Below are 10,848 nucleotides of genomic sequence, written 5' to 3'. Positions count from 1 at the left end.
CGTAATGTCGTGTTTTTATTAAATTTTGAAAATACTACAATTACTCAAAAAAATATGCGTAGGTATATGTGATATATAATGCCGTAAGAATCAATAAATAGTACTGACAATTAGTGAATATTCACATGATGACAGTATTTTTCACTGATAGTCAGTACTTTTCATTAATTGTAGTATACTTTCTACTGGTCGTCAGAAATGTTTACTGGTTATTAGCCATTTTCACAAGCTGTCCGTAATTTTCACTGATTGTCAGTACTTTTTACTGACAGTCAGTACATATTTTTTACTTCTTGTCAGTACATATTTTTTACCGAGTCAGTACTTTTCACTGACTTCCAATATTTTTCACTAGTTTTTAGTATTTTTCATTTATTGTAATACTTTTCACTGATTATCAGTACTTTTTACTGACAATCAATACATGCTTTTTATTGATAGTACTTTTCACTAACTTTTTGTATTTTTCACACTAATTTTCAATATGTTCGGTTAATTGTAGTACTTTTTACTGGTTGTCAGTGTTTTTTACTGATTGTCAGTATATACATTTTATACCAATAATCAGTATTTTTTACTGGTTTTCAGCAATCTTTACTGACTGTCAGTATTTTGTTATCGATTGTCAGTATTTTTATTGATCGTTGGAAATTTTTACCGGTTATTAGTAATTTTTATTGATTGTCAGTACATTTTATTCACTGATAATCAGTTCTTTTCACTGACTATCCGTATTTTTCACATTGATTGTCAGTGTTTCTCATTAATCGTAGTACTTTCCACTGGTTACCCGTAGTTTTTACAAGCTTTCCGTAATATTCAGTGATTGTCAATTCATAATTTTTACTGACAATCAGTACTTTTCACTGACCATCAGTATTTTTCACACTGATTGTCAGTGTACGTATTTTATACCAATATTCAGTATTTTTTAATGGTTGTCATAAATCATTACTGACTGTTAGTATTTTTTACTGATCATCAGTATTTTTTACTGATCGCAGTATTCGTTACTCAAATCGTAAATCAAAAATATCAACTACATGAAAAAAATTATTCTTGTTCAAAATACATTCTACAAATTCATGATAACGCAAAACTATATTATAACTAAATAACGGAAATTGAAACAAAAATATTCAAAAATGCATCAATTAGCTGTATCATTAACAATCCCTTTCAAAAACCAGTTGATGAAGGATTCTATTAATTTATTTTTTTCAAATAATTCAAGCCCGATCTCTTTATTCAAAATACATACTCCAAGTCATTAATTTCAAAACTTTAAAGTTTAAGCTCAGCATTTCAAGAACTGATGATCGAATTTTTTCAAAAAATTTTAGCATACTTCAGTACATCATCTTGATGAACTAAAAAATGAATCATAAATCATTCTAAATAACCCAAGTTATCAATAAAAAATAAAATGGTAAATATCTATGTACATGAAATAAGTAAATTCAGTTGTAGAGAAGTGTCGAGTACAGTCGCGAGTGGTTTTCCGGTTCCGCCCAAACGGCGTTCCGATTATTCAGATATTCAAATTACCCATTTATATATAGATATTCCAAACAACAAAACCAAAATTTCTAACAAGCTTTTTCGAGGGTTTTCACATTCTCTGGTCGCAACAGTTACGTATTATCGAATTATTATAATTTTCTTAAGCAAAAACGCCTCGGATAATCTGCTTCCAGCCCCTTTTATACTCTGGAACTATACAGAGACTGGAATCGTTCTACTATTCGTCCCTTTGCTACCGTTACTATTATTATTATTATTATTTTATCTACAATTTCGGCCAACTGTGATATCCAAAGTGGTTGCCGTGAAATAGACTAAAAAATTTATCGTAAACGCCCCTCGCGCTGAACGTACGAACATTTGAGACACAGGGGTAGTAGGTGGTGTTTGCACCACAGGTTTTACAAGTTTCTATTGGCCAAACTAGTGCGCAAACTCGTGGGATTTTTGATCTACTGAAAAAAGTATGAATTATATCTATGTATATATATATATATATACATATATATAATTATTTTTAAATTGTTTAAACAGTAATTAATTGTCTGTAAGTTTGATGAGTATGAAAATTGTTTCTGCAAAAGTTTACGGGCAATCTATTGAGAATCGAGTGTGTGAATATGTGTGTTGTGTTATAGTGCAGGATGGTTAAAGAATAATATAACTGAAAGAGAGAAAGAAAGTTGTTCTACCGGGTAAAGAATTCATCAGCAAAAGGTTGGTAAACGTGCACCACCATAAAACCTAATGATTTACGCCGACGTTTTATGAGCAGTCCCAGACGCTCTACTCGAGTTTGTGAATTTTTCGTCGATTCCACCTTATTCATTTTTAACATATGTATGTACTTTTATATATATATACTTAGGGTAAGCATTATTACATGGATTTTATGATCATTAATTTTTTTTTTAACTATGGACTTTTTTTTTTTTATAGAATACAAAGCGTTAATTTTGAAATGTTTTATTTTTACTTTTTTGATTGATTATATATATTGATATTTCATTGAAATATATATATGTATATAGTGTAGATATTTTACAGTGGCTCAAAAATAATTTCGAATTTTTTCCCGCTCACAATTTTAAAAATTAGTGAATGGTAAAAAAAAAAATTTCAAGTTTGAGTTAAAAAATTATTATATTGAAGTTAGCCGATGTCTGATAATTTTTTGATTTTTTTTTTAAGCAATAAATGATAGAAAAAAAAATATTTGAAAAAATTGCACCTGTAGTTTTTTAAATTTTCTACATGTGCATTTTATTATTTTTTATTTTTTGTAACTTATTTGGTGAAGAAAAAAATCCGAAAATTACTAATTGTTTGCTAACTTCAGTATAATCCAAAATTTAGAAACACAAAACAGCTTTTTTTTCGAATTTTGTTTCTTGAGATAAAAAATTTTACTCCATAGAAAGTAAATGATCTAAGATTTTAACCTTAAGTTTGAATTTTAAAAGGACGGGAATAAATTTGACAATTTTCCAAATTTTTTATATTTTTGAGCGGCATTTGAAAATTCAAATTTTGAAGTGACAGTTCTTGAGAAATGCATTTATTGGATGCAAGGTACACTTGATGTTTATTGACTTTTATAAAGGTATGTCAGTAATTCGAATCAAATAAAAATTAGAACTTAAACGGAGTTAAAAATCGATAGATCGAATTTTGTTTGATTCGATTTTGATACAATAAAATTTCAATAAAATATCGGAAGTTTAAAATGAATCAATTCTGAATAATTGAAGTTTCCAATAATAAATTGATATATGGAACTTTAAGATCAATCGATTCTATTCGATATTTTATAATTACATTGATAAATTTGATCAAACAAATTTTGATAAATCGAATCATGGAAAGTCAATATCTCCAAATCGTTCAAAACTATCGATAAATCGAGCTTTAGTTTTAAATGATTCATCGATATTTAGAAAAAATACATCAGTATAGATCGAATTCTCGCAAAAAAATCGATATAGTCGAAGTAATCGAAAGTATCAATTTTTTAAATTTTACTTTGATTTGGAACATCGAAGATTTCCAAAAATATTAATAAAGTGAATTTTATTTTAAAAAAATCAATGTATACACAGAAAAAACGGATTTTTTGACAGAAGAAGTTTTTTGCATTACAAATAGAAAACAAAAATTTTCTGAGGATCAGAAAAAAAGATCTGAGCACAAAAAACACATTTTTGCTCTGAAAAATTTCTTGGGACAAGATTTTGTCTTTGTCGGGGAATTAATCGAAAGTATCGATTAACCGAACTCTAATTTGATGCCGTATAAAAAAATGTATAATAAATATCGATAGATCGAATATGGACGCATTGAAAAAATTAAAATTTTTTAAAAATTAATCAAAATTTATCCTAATCTTTAAATCTTGAATTTCAATCTGTCAAAACTACTATCGATATCTATTACAAAAATCGATATGTTCATTTATTTTTCAGATTTAAAATAAAATTCTCCCAATACCAATTTTTTTTTTCTTTTATTTAAAAAGACTTTATTTAACCCATAAAAGTATGTTTGCCCTTTAGTTTTATTATTATCATTATTTTCATTTAGATTTTTTATTATCTTATTTTCCACCCACTGATATTCGCAACAGATGAGATAACAAACGAGATACAGTTCGCTGATAGTTTACAAGCTAAAAAAATTTATTACTGTGAATTTACCACGTATTTATCCTAAAGAAATTCCATGTCGACATTTCACTGTTTTTTATCTTTTTTTATCCCAATTTTTTTTTTTTTATATATAGATCTTATATATATATTTTCACGCTGATTTATTGTTATCGTAGTAAATTTCGGATAACGGTATTTTTTGTCGTGCGCAAACCGCTGTTAAATTTTCACACGTAATTTTTTATATTTTTTTATTAGGTCTCAATTGGTTTATATTTATTTGGAGAATCTCATTTTTTTTTTTATAAATTTTTTACCTCAGCTTTTTTAGAATATCGATGATGAATTCGAACTGTCAAAACATTTTTAACTTCCAAGACCCTTATTGCTTCTTTATCATGGAATAGAGATCTATTGTATTATTGTCGGCTAAAATTTTTTTACTGAAGGTCAGTCAAGGGAGGCCACTTGTATTCTAAGCATACGTTGTAAAGAAAGAAAAGTAAAGTGGGTTTTGTGTATCCCTTAGAGATTATTAACGACTCAATTTCAGGGTGGTTTTCATCTCTATAATTTTTTTATTCCTTTTTTTCTTTTCTTTTTTTTTTTTTTTTTTTTTTTTTTTTAATGGACGCTGGCCAAATTATTTTTTTTTAAGCCGGCAAAAAAAGTCAATTGGACTTTTTAAAGGGTCAAGTGGATTTCTTAAATTTTTGTAAAAGAAAAAAAAAAAAGGGAGAAAGGGAAAGTTGTCAAATGGTCAAAAAAATTTTTAATTATTTAATATAAATTAGAAATTAAGATTTTCATAAAAAATAATAAAAGAAAGTGAAAAAGAAAAAAAAAAAATGCGAAAATGAAAGTGTTTTCAATAATTAAAAGTTTCAGGATTTTTGGAATAATATATGGAGTAATCCGGAGTCAAATGAAATATTACTTTTAATGACCCGAATTAAAATTTCAATTATAGACTGGATGTACTTGCAAAAATGGAAAAATTCAACCTCAATTTCAACTTCAAATCTAGATTGCAAATAAACATGTACCTGAAGATCGGAACGTTTTTCGCGGAAAACGAAAGTAAAAAATCAAAATAGTTGCCGAAGAGAGGCGAAAAAAATTTTTCAGTCGTAAAGCACACTCTGATGCTTCTTATCACGAGTCGTGCTGAAATCTACTGGATCTAGATTCCAGAAATTTTTCAATTAAGCGCTAGTATGTTAGCCGAAAATTTCAGCCACCCTTAATTACCCCTCAAGTCACCCTTAAGCAGTAGAATTTCATAAATTTTTCCATTTTCGTTGCGCGACAAACGTCCCGATTTTTCGGTACATAAATAAAGATGTTCTATAAAATATTATTTGAACCTTTATGCTGCGTTTATTTCCATTTTTGGACCATAGAGGTTCAAATAAGGTTAGATTTTTTGACTAGGGTGACATTGGAAGCATAAATTGAGCCTTTACAGGCATCAAAGATCATAAAAACGTATTTTGAATCTATTCAAAGTTCAAAAAGGTAATAAGACTCGCGCAATTGTAAATCATATCAATTTCAACTTAAAATCTAGGCTGCAAATGAACATATTCTTGAACCTTTACGCTGCGTTTATTTCCGTTTCTGCAACATAGAGGCTCAAATGAGGTTAGATTTTTAGACTAGTGTAACGTTGGGAACGTAAATTGAACCTTCAAAGGCGTAAATGTTCATAAAAACGTATTTTGAACTTATTCGATGGTCAAAACGGTAATACTTGCGAAATTATAAATCATAGATAGAATTAATTAAAACTTGAAAAAATTGTCCAGAAACTAGAAGTCAAGAGACAAAAATTTTCAGCAACTGTAGAAAAATAAGTAGGATCTTCTAGATTTGTTGTCTTTAAGACTTATTTATACTTTCGTACGTCGGGTAGTCTAAAATACGTTTTTTATGATCATTTACGTCTTCACAAGTTCAATTTACGTTTTCAACCTCCAGAACGTCCAATTTACGATCTAGATTTCGACTGGAGAAAGAATGGGAAAAAAATTATTTTTTGGTTCCTTTTAATGACTGCAAATTTTTAAACTAAAATAATTTTTTTTTTGTTTCAAAAATGATGTCTCTGGGACTCAGTAATATAATAAAAATTCAAATTCTCTAAAAATGAATTTAGTTACACGTGTAACTGTACTATAAAAAATCGGGAGTGATTACGGATTTTATTTAAATCCGAATTTTTTTATGATTTAATCCGCTAATTTTTTACAATGCATACTATAGAGGTCAGTTTAGTCTGCAGGTAGCCTACTAAAATTCTAAGATTCGTTATATCCGACATATGGAGATCTAGCTGACAATTACTTACTCGTAATGACGTTCGAAATTATGAATTTAAAAATCGAAGAAAATATTGTCGGGTAATTTTCTTGACTTTCTCTACCGAAATTAAAAAATATGAAATTATTCTTAGAAACATTTGTTTGAAAAAGTCTACAAAACAAAGCTATCAATATATATACATATATTTATTGTGGTATACCCATATACATTTTACACAATATTAGGGTTCTTTAAAACCCAAACAAACCAAATGTTTATCACGTACTTAAAATGTATCAATTTTAAAATCGGCCGAACTTTTAAAATTCTAAGAATCCCATAAAAAAATAATAAACATTCCATTCATAATAAATTACAAAATGAAATAAAACTAAAACTTGATACCTCATAAAAAAAAAAAAATTTATTTTATTTCCGGTCATTTGAATTCAAATATTGTATATTTATTTTAAATCTCAAGTGTGAATGAATTGAATCAGCCTTTTAACTCACATGAATCACATATTTTTCCATTACATATTATTTAATTTCAAAATCTATAACTAACATCAATAACAACAATATTAACACCATAAATATAAAATAATTAAAAAAAAAAAAAATTGTGACAAAGATTTAATATAACAATCACGTAACAAATAGAGAATTAATATGACGTGTTGAGAATGAACTAATAGATTTATTTATTTAATTATTTATTTATTTACGTTTTTTTTTTCAATTTATAATTTTTATTGGTAATGGTATTGTTTATATGACTACTATTGTTATTATTATTTATATTGAAAAGGATTGGAATGTAATTTTATGATTGATTTCACGTTTGATAAGTAAAGGATAGAGAACATTAAAACGTGCTTTCCGTGGATATAAACGCGACGACATGAATACGCGTGATGAGTGAAAAAATTGCACGTGTGTGTAAGTCTCAGACGTTAAAGCTTTTCAAATTGAATTTTATGGAAGTTAAGGAAGTTATTTCTATTATGGATTATATATATATATATATATATATATATATATATATATATATATATATATATATATATATTTATACATACGTACATATACACATATATATCGATATGTATAAGTGTGTGTATGTATTTATTACATATGTCTTTTAACGGTCTCAACATTTTAGTCTTCATGTCTTTATATTACATATTAGTATTTCAAGGAAAGATGGTTTCTTTTTTTATATTTTGTTTATTATTCAAGACTCAACGTACTTGACGCTAAATAAAAAAAAAAAAAAGAACTTCGTATATATATCTTCAATAATTATGAAGTGCAGTTTTTTTAACTTTCCGCTAAGAAAATAATTAATTTTCAAAAATTCGGGAAGTTATTGGTCTCACCCCGAATTTTGACGTTTTGAGGTCCTAGGAAGCTATTCTGACTATTTTCAGGAGAATGTCCGAGTGTCTGTATGTATGTGTGTGTGTGCGTGTGTATGGATGTAAACTCTTAATATCTTTTTAATGAACTGACCGATTAAAATGTTTGAGGTAGCAATCAAAAGAATTTGTTGGCCGCCAACTTTTCTGAAAATTTCAAATCGATCGATCAAATAGACTCGAAGATATGGAAGAAAAACAAAAAAAAAATTTTTTTTTTTCAGTTTTTTTCAAATTTTTCAGAAATGGCTCGATCGATCAATTCCAAAATCTAATCAGCACAAGAATTCAATAAAACGCGTCGATTGCTGCCTCAACCATCTCAATAGGTTAATTTGTTCGTAAGATATCGTGGGAGAAAGAAATACTAAAAAACGGTTTTTTCCGAAAACAACGGGAAGTTTTGGGGCTGGTCCGCAGAGTCAACCGATAGACAGATTGTTTTAAAATGGATAATGAGTAAATTTTCAATTAAAATGAATTTTTTTAAGCGAATTTCAGGTTAGGATATCAATACTGCCATTCTAATACGTCATATCCTACAAAATTTGACATTTTCAATTTTTTTGAAAAATGGTACTCTCTAAATTTGCTTTTACTTTTTTAATATATGATTCAAAATTATTTATTCACTACAAATGCATGTATTTCATGAAAAATATGAAAATAAATTTTTAGGTTATACCGATGTAAACATAACACAAATAATTTTTCTTTTGCGGCCGTGAAACGTTTTTACTTTCTGAAAAATTTCCCAAATGTGGGATGCGACATATTAGAATGCTAGTATCAATATAGGATGCGATGGTCAAGAAGGGTCGAAATGATCTTTTTTATTTTATGCTACACAGAAAAAACAGATTTCTTGGCACAAAAAACTTTTATTGACCCCAAGAAAATTTTTGCATTATGAACTGAAATCGAAAATTTTCTTGGGGTGAGAAAAAATTTCTTTAAGGCAAGAAATAATTTATGGCGCCCAGAAATCCTTTTTTCTGTATAAAAATTTCGGTATGTAATTTGTGAATTTCAAACTATATATATTTCAATAAATGAAAATGATAAGAAGTATTATAATTTTTAATGAATTTTAATATAGAAAAATTTTTTGTTTAAAATCTCAGAAATTTTTGTTAAAATATATATAGCATCGGTATGCAAGTATATAAGTATTATATGTCTCGAAGGAAACGGGATATCTTTAGTATGTAGACTATATATGTATATATATATATACCCGATTCGTAAACGAACAATCGATATACGAATGCTACGAAAAGAAGAAATAAAATAAAAAATAAAATTAAACGAGTTCATGATAAAAAAAAGTATATGGTATATATTTATATATGAACTCAACCAACTCAATTGTTGTATCAATATAACTTAATATATCTTTTTTATATATATTGCATGTAAATAACGTAAAATACATTAGCATATTAGAAAAAAAATATAAATATACAATAAAGAAGAAAGTAAAGCCAAATTTTTTTTTGATTCTTTTTTTTTTTTTTTTTTTTAATTTCGTGAGTAAATTTCTTGCTGTTTTTTCTGTAATCATGCGAAGTCTGCAAAATTATAATATGAAAGGTCAGACTTAAATATGCAGTTTCAGAAAGTTTTTTTATCTTTCTCTATGGAAATTGAACATTTTCCAAAAAAAAGAGAAGTGATTGATTTCAGTCAGATTTTCAAAAATCGAATTTTCATTACATGTCAACGTTTTGAGACCCTAGAAAACTACTCTCACTATTCTCAGATAAACGTCTATGGCCGTGGGAAGGGGAGGGGGGGGGGGTCACTAAGTTTTAATATAGCGGGAAGTTTTGAAATCAACTGTTTTTCAAATTTTTTGATTGCATGCATGCATACATTTTTGAAATTAGTGGATTTTCATAATTTTTCACAATTTTCAGTTTTCTCTTCATTAATATTTTTATGCATGCATTCAAAAGAAATAAATCAATTTCGCGCCAAAAATTTTAATTTACTTACATAAATAATATAATAAAACAAAGCAACTGCCGACTTTCAAAACACAGAAAGTGACCAATTCTTCAAAATACATTTTTTAGTATTCCATGCATATTTTAAAAGTTTTTTTTTTGTCAGTTTTCTGTGTTTTGAAAGTTGGCAGCCAAAAGCTGTTGTCAAATTATTGCTGCAAAATTGTTAGAGTAAAATTTTTGAAAATTGAAAATTTTTTAATTTCTCTTAAAAAATTTTCTTTGCCCAAAATTATCTCATACTTTCCATACTACCCCTCATACAAATTCAAACTAAAATTTTTAGTCTACTTTACTTCATTCAAATTTTTTTTCAAAAATTTTCGCGGGTTTCTTCCTCCCCCTTTCCTTCTTCTCTTTCTTTGTCTCATTATATTAATAATTAAATATATAAGAAGTATATAAAATGATTCTAATGAATGTTAGTAATCAATTTACGCGATCTCACTGTAACGAGAGTTAAATAATCAATTCCCACGCCCGTAAATCGACTCAACTTTAGTTATCGGAGACTCAATTGACTCTATACAGAAATTGTTGCCGTGAGAAATTAATTTGATCCAATTAATTTATAAAAAAAAAATTTTTTTTACTGTCACAATAATTAAAAAAAAAAAAAAAATTAAATTCAAATTCAAATTCGGATTTCAAATTGAAAGTTAAAAAAAAAATTCAAATTAATTTATTAAATTGAATACCTGAAGCTAAAATAAATTGAAACAATAAAACATATATTTAATCCTTTTTTCCAAGGGTAGAAATATAAGTCGTTCCTCCCACGTATTCTTACTCTGTAAACTCTGTAACAGAAAGCTACCACTGTATGGTGATCCTTGTAAATTCAAGTACACCGAGATAGAGAAAATAAGTTAAGAAGAATGGAGTAAAGTAAAAGAGTAAGAGTAATAAAAAATATAAGAATAAATAAAAAAAAAAAAAATATTG

The sequence above is a fragment of the Microplitis demolitor genome, chromosome 2 (assembly GCF_026212275.2).
Source record: "Microplitis demolitor isolate Queensland-Clemson2020A chromosome 2, iyMicDemo2.1a, whole genome shotgun sequence".
In the NCBI taxonomy this organism is placed as follows: domain Eukaryota; kingdom Metazoa; phylum Arthropoda; class Insecta; order Hymenoptera; family Braconidae; genus Microplitis; species Microplitis demolitor.
The sequence above is the reverse complement of the archived record's forward strand: the minus strand, read 5'-3'. Positions refer to the sequence as shown.